Source organism: Cinclus cinclus, chromosome 5 (assembly GCF_963662255.1).
Source record: "Cinclus cinclus chromosome 5, bCinCin1.1, whole genome shotgun sequence".
In the NCBI taxonomy this organism is placed as follows: Eukaryota; Metazoa; Chordata; class Aves; order Passeriformes; family Cinclidae; genus Cinclus; species Cinclus cinclus.
This window is the reverse complement of record NC_085050.1, coordinates 48,915,738-48,930,833: the sequence shown is the minus strand read 5'-3', so window position 1 is coordinate 48,930,833 and position 15,096 is coordinate 48,915,738.

Below are 15,096 nucleotides of genomic sequence, written 5' to 3'. Positions count from 1 at the left end.
AGCAGCTGCGGGGCGCTGTGGAGGTGCCAGCGGAGTGAAACCTCGCTTCCTCCGGCTACCAAAGCTGCGCGCACCCCCGAAGCCCCCTTTCTTTTGCCCAGACCCAAAGCAGGTCTGGGGAGCAGCCCTCCCTGGGCCAGGGAGGCGAGCCTGGGAAGGAAGTTGCTAAAGAAAACACTTCAAATGCAGCAGATCTCAGAGAAGAAGGGGAGAGAGGTCAAGACAAGGGGTGTGTGTGTGTATCTGTGTGTGTGTCCGCATATGCGTGTGTTACACTTGGCCAGACATGCAAGCCTGAGACTTGGCTGCAGCCAGCTGTTACAGTGTCATCAAAACTGGATGTATACACTCTGAGCAGGGGAGCAAAAAAGAAAATTCAGATGAGGAAATCAACACGAAAAACATATTGTTGAAGGTACTGTGAGGCAAATAGTGTTTGGTGTTGCTTGTAAATTGGTGTACAATGCTGACAGATGACAGCATGCTTTTGGTTGAAAGAAATACACTGCCTTTGTCCCACATGGTGTACACACACATGCACATTCCTTCTTTCTACTCTGGCCGCTGTTTCTGTAGGATAAAGCAAAACACATCTTTTATATACATCATTTTCTCCCCGCCCCCCCCTCCCCCCGCCCCTCTGTCCCTGTGGCTGTTCTTTATTTTAGTATCAGAAGTACCAAAAAGCTGAGGGCTGGGATTAGCCGCTTTCTTGGTGTCTAATTCTGCCCACCTCACAGCAGTGGCCGGACACAGGCTGTGAAAGCCCAGCAGACTGCTGTTTAGCATTTTGTACTCCTGTTAGCTTTGAAGGGGCATTGTCCTTTTCAAGCAAATGCCAGTCCCAACCAGATCACATCTGCCCATCAAGTAAATCTGATGACGTTCTTGTTTGCTGTGTCTGCCCCCCCTTTCCCATTTCCAGTGGGTCACCTGCTTGGATATGGCAAACAGGACTATATAATTATACTTGAGTCTCATACTCTCTGTTGAGCCTCAGCTCCTCAAAATTCTGGCTCATAGGATGGCACCACCCATCAGTAGAAATTAGACAGTCTAGCATTCATTTTCAAGCCCTATTGTATGGCTTCAGTAGTTTGTGACAGAAATATTCAGTTCATAGCTTGCTCACATCCTGCATCCAGTACAGTGTACTTAACACATCTGTCTTCTCCCTACATGCCTGACACTTTGCAATACTGCCATTTAACTTCCTTCTCAGCAGTGTCATGTTGTAGCAAAGGGAATGAATGAAACCACCCTTTGCTATCTTACAGCAGCTGGACTCAAATTTGAAAGATTTGGGAGTTTAGTACACAAACCCTAGAAGAGGTGCCACTTGGATTTTTTTTTGACATGACTCTCTCTATGTTGCTTTGAAAACCTTTTCCAAAGCTTATGGAAACCCAGGATCTCTGTGTAGTTACTTAATTTATTTTCATCCATACTTGGTAAAATTAGACCTTCTGGTAAGTGCTGCAGGTGTAGGCTGAAGAGGATGTCACATTTTTCAAAAAACAGGTACTACACTACAACTGCGCTGCTAGTGTTGGAGTGTCATGGTCTCCCTGCCACTTTCATCTGGAAAGCAGACAAGGTGTCACACCTCCTGTCTGTCATAGCACAGAGGGACCCATTCCTCATGCCAAGAGCACTGGCGGTGTTTGTGCTCACCCTCTTCAGGGAGCTTCTGTCAATGTTCATCAAGTGACTGCTTCTCCTGTGTCTCACTTGCCTTTGTTGCTGCCAGTCCATCTCTCAAACTGCAAAATGCTCCACTTGAAATGTGTGATCTCTGGCTGTAGCCTTTGAGTATTTCTGAAGGAGAAGGGGGAGAAAGGATGCCAGAATGACCCTAAATTATCTGTATTATTGTGGTTTTGTTACAGAACAGTACTCTTTCCTCCTCTGGGCACAACACAGTTGTGATGAAGATTATTGAAGCAGATGAAGTAAATGTGCATTACTTGGACTTTTCTTTCCTCTCACACATGATTTCATGATCATTCAGTGTGATGATGTGCAATCGATCCATTCCTGGGTCCTGCTATCTTTGTTGAGCTACACATGGCTGAAAAGGTAGATGTGCACTGAAAATACTGTCTGTGTCTGATCTCACATCATTCCTTACAGCAAACCTTTTTGTCTCCTTTCTGCCTTCTCTGGGCTGTCCCTGCCCTGGTGTGGGTCTCCCACACCCTCAGTCCCCCACTGCAATTGTCCCTCTCAACCCCCCTTACCATGGAAAGCCTCGGAGTGCATCTTCTGTCCTGAATGATGGGGTTTTTTTGGGTAAGAATATCTGGGAAGGGGTGTTGTGTGTGCTTTGAAGTTCTGATGTGAGTTTTTGGGATATACAGGTTTTGGTAGGTGTCAGGGTTGCTGCACTACCTGGCCTTTGGAGATGGCTGGAACTGGCTGTGACAGGCCCTGGGCTGCCACTGCTGTGCCTCCCCACCCATGGCTAGCACATATACAAACTCACCCAGGAATGCAGGGGATCACAACCCCCCATCCCTGCTGGCAGTGTGGTGAGGATAAGGATGTCAAAATCCCACCCAGCATAGGGAGGCCTCACTCTTGTGTTGGAAGGGATACCAGTCACTGCCTTCCTCTATGGCATGAGGTGATGGGATGTGGCCAGAGTCAAGACAGGCTTCAGTGCCTGAGGAGCTGGCTGAAAGCAAGAGAGCTTAGCAGCAGCCCAGCTGTTTAATTGGGACAGCCTGGGAAGCCCTGTTGTTGTGAGTGGAGGATCCAGGCCTGACGCCCCCGACCCGCCGGGAAGGACTTGCTGCCCCTGTGCCAGCCCCTCAGCAGCACTCCCTCCAACCCAGGGAGGCTTCTGGGTGGTCAGAATGGCTGGTCAGGCTGGGGCCCAGGCTTTGGTGAGTCCCCGTGCTTTAGCAAGGTTAAAGTATTAAGTGGCATTTGGGAAAATCGCTTGAGGAAGGGCAAAGGTGGCAGCACCCGGTGGGTTGCTCTCTATCTGGGAGTGTGGCCAAGCTCTCTTACTCACTGTAATACACTGTGTCCAAGTGCTGGCTCCTTATTAGACACTACATTTAAAAAGTATTTCACTTGGAGACGCAGTGCTAAGTTTTCTTCACCAGATGAGGGCTGCTTCCCTACTTTGTTTTTATTTTCCTTTTCCCAGATTTTATGTGGAGCTATGCTGACCTCTTCCATCAGAGAAGATATTGAAATGATAAAGATATTGAAAATTTCAGAAAAATGTTTGTTCTGATGGAATTTATGAGGTGATCTGTTATTCAAATTTATGTTTAGCTTGATGTGCCAGGTTAGGTAAAAAGCCTCTTGATGACATTGTGGCAATCATGAGAAGCCATATTTTTAGGCACGTTTGGACAGCTTACCAAAAAGTGTTTGGAAGGAGAATGTGAGCATAATAAAATAAAGAATAGAGTTGGAAATATTGCCGGGTTAAAAAAACCCCACAAAGCCCAACATCTAAGGTAAAAAATAAGTTTATAGGTACACTGTAGGAGTGTCTTATTATTCCACAGGTAGAAGAAACACTCACTTTGAGGCCAAACTTGATAAGAAAAGGGAAAATGCTCTTAGTATTAATTTTGGGGAAAATTTTGATTTTGGGAATGAGTGTATTCAAATCACTCCAGCAGACAAGAAAGCAGAAGAGAAGAGCTTGCTGGCAGGTTTCTCCCCCACATTTTTCTGCTTTCAGCAATCTTGTTTACCAGGAGTCTGCTGGTTCTGGCAGTATTGAACCACCCCACTGAACACAGAGACAGCTTGGTGCAGCGACAGGCAGTCTTCTTCCCAGGTGCTTGTGGTGTTGATAATCTCCCGAGGAAAGCATGCCACATAAACCAGTTCTCCATTCAGCTGGGTCATCCCTTCACCTTTGACTCTAACTAGAGATGCTCCATGAACCCTCATGGAGCACATGTTTGTGGAGTTGCTTGTGATATTTACAGCCATTGATCTCAGGACTGAACTCTTTACACACCTGCTTATTTCAGGGTTTTTTTTCCCCGTCTGCTCTCTAAGGGCCTTACTTTGCAAGCTTTTATCATCCTAGGCAGGGTTTACTCATGCCACTGTTTCTGGGGATAAGAGTCGTGCTGCCTTTCTCTGTTTAGCACCATACTATTTAAAATAATGTATTCCCCATGTAAACTTTAGGGAGAAAAGAAAGAGATCTTTTAAATTGGTAGCAGACTGGTGGAGACTGAAGGAGATCTTTCTGCAGCTGATTTATCTGTCTCTGCCTACTACTGAGTAGCTACAGCACATTTTGGTTATTGTTTTCCCTCCTGATTTCTGGACAGGGAAACATTTCAAACATTTTCACACAGCCTATTTGTCTTTAATTGATTTTTCTTTTTGCCTTAGAGCACTGGGAACACAAGGGGCCATGAAAACTTTGTGGCAATTACCTTCCCATGAAAGAAAAGCCCAAATTAAAGCAGGGAGGCTCAGAAAACACTGCATTATAAGAGCAGCCTGGAAGTTATTTCTGTCTTCTCAGATTTTAAAAGCTACTGAATATACCTGTGATTATAAGTGAGCTGTAGGTCAACAAAAATTGCTGTTAGTGCTTTCATTATAATCTCAATTGTTGGGAGTTTACTTAGCACAAACATTTGCTTTGTGGTGAAAGCATGGCATGTAAGCCTTTTGATCTGCAAGCAGTAAAAAAACAAACCCACCAAATTTTTTTCTTTGTTTTCATTCCCTCCAAATACACTTTATAAACTGCATTACAGCATGAACGATCTGATGTTTGAGCTATAAAACATGGCAAGAATATAGATGACATTGACCACACCCCCTTTGCTTGGTTTGGGAGAAAAATCTTTTTAAAAGGCACGATAAGATCTCTTTTGAGTGTGCTCAGGAGCAGACTGCACTCCTCTGCAAAAAGATGAGAAGCCTGAAATATGGGCTTTGTCTCATACGTAGCCCTGTGAATGATAGGCAGAGACAATTCCTCTGTAGCTCTGAGAGCTGCAAGATGGCAGAGAAAGGCTCAAAATACAGTGAGCGTGAAGATTTTCAGATTTTTGAGTTCACACAGGGCAAGGGACCAGTGAAAAGGCAAGCTCATTTTCTTTTCTTTTTTTTCCCCTCCCAGTTACGAAGGCTCCTCTTCTCCGAAGAAAAGGAAAGCAGCCCACTTGTTGCTTCTCTAAGCTTTTCCAAAGAGATCAGCAGAGAAGTGCTGAACAGCTGGGCTTCTTCTTGGCACTTCTCAGACAGGGGGGCGAGAGAAAAAGATTTCCAGATACTTAAGCAGGAGTTGCAGCTGCTGCTATGGCAGAAGTTTTGCTGTGAACAAGCAGGTAAGGGCTCTTGTACTGCCTGGGCAGGCTGAAGTCTCACAACGGGCACAGAAATGGGCATGCTGGGCAGCAGCCTCACTGCCTGCCAAGCCCCGTCCCTTCCTGGTACCTGGAAGGACCAGTCAGTGCCAGTTCACACGCGGTGGAGGCTGCGGCTACTCAGACGGTGTCAAATGACAGCCTGTTTCTTTAGAAAACCTGTCAGTGGGTTTTCCTAACCTGCAGAAGCACGATGAAACACACCACGTTTCACTTTTTGGGCTGTTTGTCACGCCTGCTGAGCTGTGGAACAAGCAATAAGTAATCCTCTATTAGCAGGTGATATGATAAAAAAGAATATGATCAAAATGAAGGCGTCTTCACATAATTCAAGCATTCCTGAAGGGTGCTTTTTATTGTACTTGGAAGGATGAACTACAGAGTTGATCGTGATCTTCCATCATTTTGCCAGAGGACCCAGTTTTGTGAGACGTTTTGCTTGTTTCTCTGGTCTCCCTCTCCTACATCAGCTTTCCAGATTTTTGGTCCTCACATTTACTCCATGTTTCCATTCTGGAAATGTTTACACACAATTTATACAAGGATTAGAATTCAGCCTTATATATTTTCCTAGCAATTCAGAAAACTCACTCTAATGCAGAGCCTTACCTTGCCCCATATGCTACATATTACTGAAAGACTTTGTTTTAACATCTAAATTTTTAGGAGAGAAAAAAATTTTGTCTTTCTATTCTTTTATAGGCTACAGGCTTATTAAAGGCTGACTTTTTTCCTAGAATGATGCCTCCACATAGAAAACTGCTGCCTTCCCAGTTAAAATTTAGCATTGTTACAGGCAACCAAAAATATTGGTCTTAGGACTGGCAGTGCAAGGAAAGCATAGAGTAGCAATCAACAGCACCATTTCCATAACTGCTAACAGGTGTCAGCACTTTAAATACCAGGTCTGTGAGGACTATTTTTGCTGAGGTTGAAGGCCTCTTTGTCTTGGGAGGCTGAAGATTTAGAGAATTTTTACTCCATCCCAAGGATTAATTGTGGAGGGAGAGTTGGTGTCAGCAATTCCATCCACTTTCCTTCCACACCACTTGCCTTTCCCTTTCCTATCCTGAAGGTTAGTGTAGGTGTGTATATATATTTACCAGAATAATTTGATACTCCTGGGTCTTTTGGCGGATTTGATGTTTGCTAGAAATTTTTCTCTTACACTGAGGTAACGTTTAGTTACTCAGACTTCTAAATAATTCCTGATAATGAGCAGAACTGAGGTTTGGGTTCATATCCAGAAAAAGTCTTTAAAGCTAAGTAGCTCAAGCTGAGAAGGTACGCTGTGAATAACTTAAATCCAGAGAGCTGATGTTTTAGCCTAAATTCTCTGTATCTTGGGTAGCTTCATTGTTTGGGGGGTCAAGTTAGTTTATGTCTTCTAGAAACTGTATTGTACAAACTGGAGGGAACCAGCTTATCCTTGCTGGTGGAATGCTGACTGTTTTCTGACTGGCTAATATAACAGAATGGGAGTTAAGAAGTGCACACATGCTTAAGGAGTGGACTAGGCTGACCTACGGTCAAGAGGATTTTAACTGTGGTTGATGTGGTTGATAAAAGCCTGTGGACTTACTAGCAAATACTTCATCTAAGCATAAAACTTCTGGTTTTTTATATAGTCTCACACTTTCCTATGGTCCTAGATTTGGCAATTTCTCTGTATATCTGAGAAACTGTGTTTCCTGGTTTGGGCTATCCTTTCCTTATCTCTTTATCTGGCATAAGATTTCAAGGGGAATGTGGCAACTGGAAGTGTTTGGATGTCTGCTCATTGGTACAACTTGTTGGTCTTGTGGGGTTTTTTTCCTCCTATGAAAGGAAGGCAAATTAAGTCTCCTTTTCTTTCCTCCTCCTTCCCAGCTTTGTTATCAGCTTCTTTGATACTGTACTGAGTGTGTTCAGCTTGCTACATTTCTGACTTAATAGTGTTAATATATTGAATATGTGTAAATGTGTACACAAGAGAATTGTGCCCTAGTTTTATAAGCAAGTAACAGAAAAAGTTAGCTTTATCTTTCTTATTTTATTACTATCTTAAATACATCAAATTCTTCACTGTTCCCTTATTAAAGGTTAGACTGTCCCAGTTTTAGCAGTAACATGAGAGACACTATTTTTTGAAAAAGTAAAGCTGAATTTTAATGTATTAGGGAACTTAATATTAGCAAGTTAGTATTTAAAAGATTATTAGCAAACCTTGGATTTCTGTATCATTGAACTGTTACATTATACAAAAGATTTTGTTTCAATTATGTAAAAATGTTTTTTTTGAGATTAAAGCATGTTTGTGTGCTTTTGCTGAATGGAAGAAACTGGCTGTACTAATTCAACACACACTGATGGACAATACTTTTTTTTGTGTCTATGCTGGAATGTCAGTTGAGTATCAGGAGGCTGCTGCATCTTTGAGGGTTTGTTAAATGTACTTGCAAGATGTTAGAACGTACCCTTCAGTTTCGTAAAATTTCCAACCTGAGGTGAGGGAGAAAAATGTAGTAAAAGTAGATTTTGAAATGTCAAAATTCATGTCAAAATTAGTGCTTAGGTGTTTAACTTCTGATATATCTGGTACAATCTGTAGATGTGCTAAATGCTTGGCATTCTTGTCGGTGTCAATGAAATAAAGACATTGTGGAGTGAAAGGGTTATGGAACTTACTCTTCCTGATCATCTCATTATGATAACAATACTACTTTTAGTTTGACCTAGCTGATCCTTACATGGGAAAGTATTGAAATAATAGTCTAATGTTTTCTCCTATCTGCAAAATAGAAATACTATATTTTTTGGTAGTCTTCAGCTGTGAACCCTGTAACTAGTCAAGAACACAAGTGATTTAAAGTGTTTTTTTCCCCCCGCCTCCCTCTTCACCCCTCCTCCCTGACATACACTTACCTTTTGTCCTTGTCCATAGGATTGCTATTAGGAGGAATACATGGGATTTTGGATTTCTGTTAATGTTCATGACCTGGCAGCATACTGACTTCAATGTTGTTTGAAATCCTAGATGGTTTCTGGTGTACTAAGGCTATTTTAAGACTGAGATGCTTCGGTTCACGTGCAAATAGAAGCTGTCAACTGTTTAGCAGATTCAGGATACTTTCAGTTCCCCAGCTGAAGGCTGCCATATACTTTCAGCATGTTCTTGTCTGTCTGAAAAAGTTCACAGCTGGTTAGCTGAATGACGTGGAGTGCCTTTTTTCTTTCGTTATGCAGCTGGTGCTAACTAGTGACTCAGTAGTGGAAGAGATTAAGAATTATGAGAGTCAAGAAGGAACAAAAATGTTAATTTAAGTATCCTGGAAAGGCCAGATTTGAATGTTTCTTTAAATTGCAATTCAATACCAGAGGAAGAACTCTTCTTTCCTTTTCTGAATTGAAATTCTCTCTTCGTATCAAATTAAAAAGTATGACAGTGAAGTGGCCCCTTTCTCCTTCTCTGTAGTGTTTAAATATTTGATTGAACATTGTTTTAGAGATAGTTTTCCTTTAGAAATAGTTTAGAAATTGTTCTACTACTCCTAAAATGTAAGCTTTTTGTACAGGCTCAAAGAGGATTCCTAAAATTGCTAGTTGCCTGTGAAATGTTGAATTTTTTTTCTTTTTGAGGGGGGTGTCCCAAGTAACATACCAATGGATATTGTATTCCTGATGAGTATCTTCTGTCATTTTACAATTTCCTTTTTTTTTTAATTAAGCATCTGCTAGAAAGTAATGGTAGTTAAGGACTTAGTTTCTTGGCTAGGACAAAGTTTAGTTTCCTTTTTTTATTAGTTCTATGTCATCACAGAAAGTAGACTAATGCTATTTTGAGTTCATCTTTTTATTTCTAGACATGTTGGACTGAATAGCTCAACATAACAAATCATTCTATGTGCTTTAGTTTCAAATTTTTCATGTAGAATCCAAGTTTTAGCATCAGGATTCAATTAAATGATAGTTTGATTTGACTGAAAAATTAATGGTCCGGAACTGAAACCTCATAGGACTTTTTAAAGTTATTATTTTCAGTATTCCTGTTTTGAATAAAAGTCTGGACTCAGCCCAGTAACATAAAGCTACATGTTCTCTCATCCACTAAACATACATAATGATTAAATTTAACAGTGATTGTTTTCTCATTTCTTCTTTTGGCTGCATAGGTATCTTTCTGCATTCATAAAATTAATTCCCTGGCCATAAATGGTACTATACTGACTTGCTGTGAAAAGCTCCTTGCTACTGTCTGTTGTCCTTTTCAGGAAAGGATAATTTGCCAAGTACAAATCATATTCAATAATTATATGTCATCTTCAATGACAGCTTGAACATTCAACTCCTGTTTACGCTTGAATTGGACATATTGATTTTTCATTTTAATGATAAACAGATTGACATATAATACATTTGACAATACATCTGCTTAAAATGTGTTAAGATTGCTGAATGAAAAAAAAGGGTTTGCAGCACAAGCAAGTGGAGGTACTCAAGTGAAAAGCAAAATGAGGATGCATGCTACTCTAGGTAATTCCCAATAAAAGACTGCAGTCCCCTCAATCTGTTATCATAGCAGGCATATTTATAATTGACTTTTCTGATTTGTTTTTTATCTGTCTTCTGGCCAGGAGAAATTCTGCAGCCAAGAACACTGGGAATATTTTTTTAAAAAAATTGTAATCTTACTTGAAAAATGTTTCTGGGTTTGAATTTTGATTTTTTTCTCATAGAATATACTACAAATAAAAACAGAATTTGGCCTAACTACAGATTTTAAGCTCTTGTTACCTCTGTATTTAGCCCAAAATAGTTTCATTTTTGGTGTTCTGTACATCTGTGTATATGTATCTTAACATGTTAGGGGAATATATACTGACTATATCAAAAACACCTTCTACTAAACTGTTGCTTTTGGATAAAGATGAAAGTTTCAAGAATACTCAAACTTTGCTGGAATTTGCATGGAATTGTGAGCTTTGGATAATCTTGATATTTGGACTTCTGTGCTTCCTGTCACAGAACATCTTAAGGCTCTTCTTGATCAGTGAGGCTATCATGTTTTCTGTCCTGAGCATCTTTGTCCATAGTAATTTTTAAGGCTATTTCTTTCTGCAGATGTTCATAATTTGAAACTTGAAAACAAATGGTTCACAGTCCTTTACCCAGAAGAAAATATTTTTTTTTATTTTCAAATACAACATGAAATTTCAGAATAACACCACTTGTTTTGCTGCTCAAAGTGGAGTGAACCTGAATAGTTTGTTTTTATAGAGCTCTTCCTAGGCTATCTTTGGTGGGGGGGGTGTGTGTTTGTGTTCAGGCTTGGTTTTTAACATGAAGGTGATGCAAGGATTCCTCTCAGGGTACTATATTTCTGTGGTTAGTTGCTGGTGCTTATTCTATTTGAACCCCTTGCTCTTTGTGACTTACTAATACTTTTCTGTACTTCCATGTTTTCTTTGATCTCATTTCCTTGTAATTTCAGGTTGCTGCTTTTATAAGTTCTGCTGTATTTAATCACACACAGGATAAATCCATGTTCAGGTTGTGTGGTCTTTGAGCATGGTCTGTCATGACTTTACTTACATTTCTGAAGATTCATGGAATATAAGACTCCACAGATTCAGTATGTCCCCGTGCTTTATTCAGATGCTACAGTGTAGAAGTGAAGTATCCATGCTTGTCTTTTAAAAAAATTGTAAATTGCGTACTGATTGATCGTGATCAGTTAATGGGGAAGGTGCAGAGGATACTTCAAGAAATGTAGAGATCTATAGACTGTTGTTTTTGCAACAGAGAAGCATTTTTCAATTAAAGAAGGAACTTCACACCCCAAAAATGCAGCTGTTAAAGAAAAGTAGGAAGAAGCAATAAGCTGCTCATTAGAATTGATTATATGCAATATATAATAAATGTGCCTTTCCTGCCAGTCAGATGTCTGAGTTGGGATGGGGAAGATAAAACATACTTTCAGGCACAGAAGCCTTTATTCATGCTTGATTAGATGCAGTACACAATGCCTACAGGTCCTGTAGGCATATGGGTCTGGTGCAGTACACTTGTACAGCACTGGGATAGACTTTTTCATGTAAAACATACATTTAAGTGTATAAAACAACTGAGATGATATCTTAAATTTGTTCTTAGCAAAATATGTCAGCTTATCTTAATTTTCTCATTAGTGAGATGTATGATAAATTACTGGAGACTTAGTTGCTGTGGCATTATTTATGTTAATTGATACAGCATAATAATGTGATGATGAAAAGGACTTGGGAGAGGAAGAGAGAAAGCAGAACCTGGACAGCTATCTACTGAAATGAAAGGAATCTTGACTGCCAACTAGGTTTTAAATGGTTCTCAATTGTAAAAGAGGAATTTTGATTATATTACTAAAAATTAACACACACCCCAACTCCCAAAAGAACCCCAAACAAAGCCCTCAAAACCCAGCCAAACAACTTAATATAGCAAAATCTGGGGCTGTGTCATTACTTGACTTGACTGTAGGCAGTTCAGTCACTGTTTTGGCTTGGATTTGCCTCTAGTTCTGAACAGCAAAATTTAGAATTGCCATTTCAATTGGAGATTCTTATTTTTTTTTTTCCTTCTGTGACAACATGCTGATTTCTGAAAAAGCTAGGAGCTCTTTGGTGAGTCAGTGCCTAGCTGTTGATACACAGCTCATCAAGGCAGGGTTCTAAATGCCATCTGTGAATAGTAAAGAGTCTGTACATTCTATTAAAATACCTTTGCTAGCTACAAATAAAAGGGTAGGAGACGAGCCACCCGGCAATGTCCCAAGTACATCTGAGGTCATGGAAGCCTCCTGGCAGAGACAGGAGGACAGAGAACTCATGTCATATATGGTTGTTTTTGAGGTGAGGGTTGAGGTGCATTATAGTTGGGGGAACTCTTGCTGTTTAGATTACAGCTTCAGAAACAGTGGAAAAAGATAATTGTGTTTATGACTTGTATTTGGCACACAGCAATGAGCAGGAATCTTCTTGGCAGATGCCCTGCTCCTCTTCAGAACCACAAAAACAACAGAAATGGGGCATTGTAAAAGGAAAGATGGATGTCTGTAAAGGGCACTTGAAACTGGCATGTTGGACAACACCAAATAGTTGAGCTGAGCCCTTCCTTCTCCTCCTGGTCTCCTGCAGATTTTTATATGATTTGGTTGTTACTTGAGTTGTTCCTATAGTCAGATTACATGTGGGTTATTATAATTATCCCTGCTATTTCTTTTCTTTGTGGATTTTTTGGTCACGCCTGCATGCATTTTATCTCTTCAGTTATGTTGTAAATCCTGAATGGTGGAGTGTGGGAAAGATTAGCCTACTCTCTGCTATGCCACGGGTCTAATCTCTGGAAGGTGGCTTTTCACTGTGCTTAAAACATACAATAGAGCAGCAATGAGGATGACTGGTTTTGGATACCCATGCTCTTCTCAACCACAGCTGTTTCTCTTCCTCCTAGACTTTCAGAGCCAGTGAAACCCTAATCCTAATCTAGTTGGCAGTCTCTTAGGGTGCCATACTGTGGAGTGGGTAAACACTTATCTGTTGTTTAATTTGTGGCTGGGCACAATGAAAGCAATGTGGTGCCTGTTGCTATGATGCTGGATTGGAGAGGTGCTGGACACTGGTGCATTTGAAATATGAGTCCAAACGTGGCTGCTTGTATCTTTTTCTGCTTAAAGATGCCTGCCCATGTGTCTTTTTGCTCCCACTGCCTAATTCAGCAGCTGTGAGCTGCAGGCACATGTGCATTGGCTAAAATAACCAGCCAGCCTCTCCCTTTGCTCTTGCCAGAGTCTCATGTTGTTGAAAAGAGTTTTTAGGATCAGATCCGTCTTCTCAATTTACGTTATTCCTTTGCCCAAGCCCAGCAGGAAGGCCTCAACAGGGTGGCCTGTCCTCTTATTTTTTTTCTAGATCAAATTTAAAAAAATAGTAATTTGGGGAATTTAGTACAGTAGCTGAGTGGTTCTTATTTTAACTTTAAAGTAGTATTACATATCAGGAAAATGTCTCTTAGAAACAGGCTTTGGGTTTTTTTTTTTTTTTTTTTTTTAGGTTTAAGAGCGCATTTTAATTTTTACTCTTTTAAGCATGTTAAAATACTGTTTGGGTTTCTACATGCCTTTCACTTTACTGCAGGAAGCAAGGGCTTTTGTTCATCAGTTGCCCAGTGCAGATTTACAGGGCAGGTAGGTAGAAATACAGATTGTTTCCTATCCTCTTGAAACTGGTCCCATGTATGTGAATGATATGAACTTTGCAAATGGAAATACCATCTTTTTAGGGAGAGAGTCTGGACCCTATGGCCAGGGGAAAATGCACTCTCCTCTATATGTGGGCACTTGCTTGTATATTCTGGTCCAAACATTCTTCCAAGATGTATCCTGAATAAAATTTTTGTTATTGAATTATAAGACCCTGAAAACTGTTTTTATAATGGATCTATTGAAAGGACATCAAATTTAGGACCAGGCACAGCTATAATTTTACAGGCATTAGGCATCTGAAATAACTTTGTCTGAAGATTACACCTGGATTTGTCATCCATTTTCTAGGAAATACTTGAACTGTGTTTTATGCACACAAAAAGACTTACTTCATAAGATAAGGAGCTCTGAGATTTACATTCCAATATTCAACAACACTTTTAAGTGCTTTTTTCATTCACATAATAGAGCTGTCATAAACTATGTATTTTAAACATATCAAACTAAATTTATGAAAAAAATTCTACATGGAATCTTGATTCTACATAATTTGAAGTAGAAAATGTCCTATAAGGTTAGGTCAGCTTTTTATGAACCACGTTTATTAACAGAGAGTCTTGCAGCTTTGCGTGTTATTTAAGTAGTTGCCTTAAATTACATTTTCACATATGAATGCTTGATGTACAAAGAAGATTCCCTGGGTCTGCATCTTGCACTCTGTGAGGAAACAAGTGTTGCTGTTTCATCAAACAGGCGAAACACTTGCAATATGTTTGGGTGCAGTGGAAGAAATTCTCCTGACAGGCTGGAATGAAGGCAAGGCCTGTAGGGAGGTTGTATTCCAACAAAAGGATGTGTGTCCAATTCCTGCATCAGCCAGCTGCTGATGTGCACTCCCTTGACATAAGAAACAGCAATGCATCATTTTCAGAGTGTCATGTTGGCTTTTAGGGGTCAGTTCTATGTTGCTTGGATGTCTTGTAGTGACTGAAATTCTGTCATATAGAGCAGCAAAAGTTTTTTTTCTTTTCAAATTTGACTTCAAGCAGTTGCTAGATGTCCTGTTTCTGAGGGATAATCTGTTTTCTCTATAATGTGGACAATATTTTTTGCAGAAAAGATGTTGAAATGCTTCCCCTTTGTTGCTGTAAATAATATAGAATGGAGAGCATGTTACTTGCCACAGATCTCTGAGCATTAACTCAGTAATGTGACTGAATCAGCTAAATAATCTCATTGGACTGCATCCTCAAGGAGTGTCACGAAATCAGTGTCTTAAGTAGCTCAGAGAATTACAGTGTGACCAAGGCAGGGTGGCTGTGGTTGTACCACCACAGAGTGTGACACAGACATTGCACTAAATATAGGCACAAATGTTTCTGGCTGTGGTGGGATGTTCTGTATCTATTTTCTGACAGATGCTCTTACTACCGACTTAATTAACAAGTGTCATTTTATGAACCTTATTTTTCTGTGCAAAGTTAAGTTCAATGTGTGTGTGCTGTGGGGGAC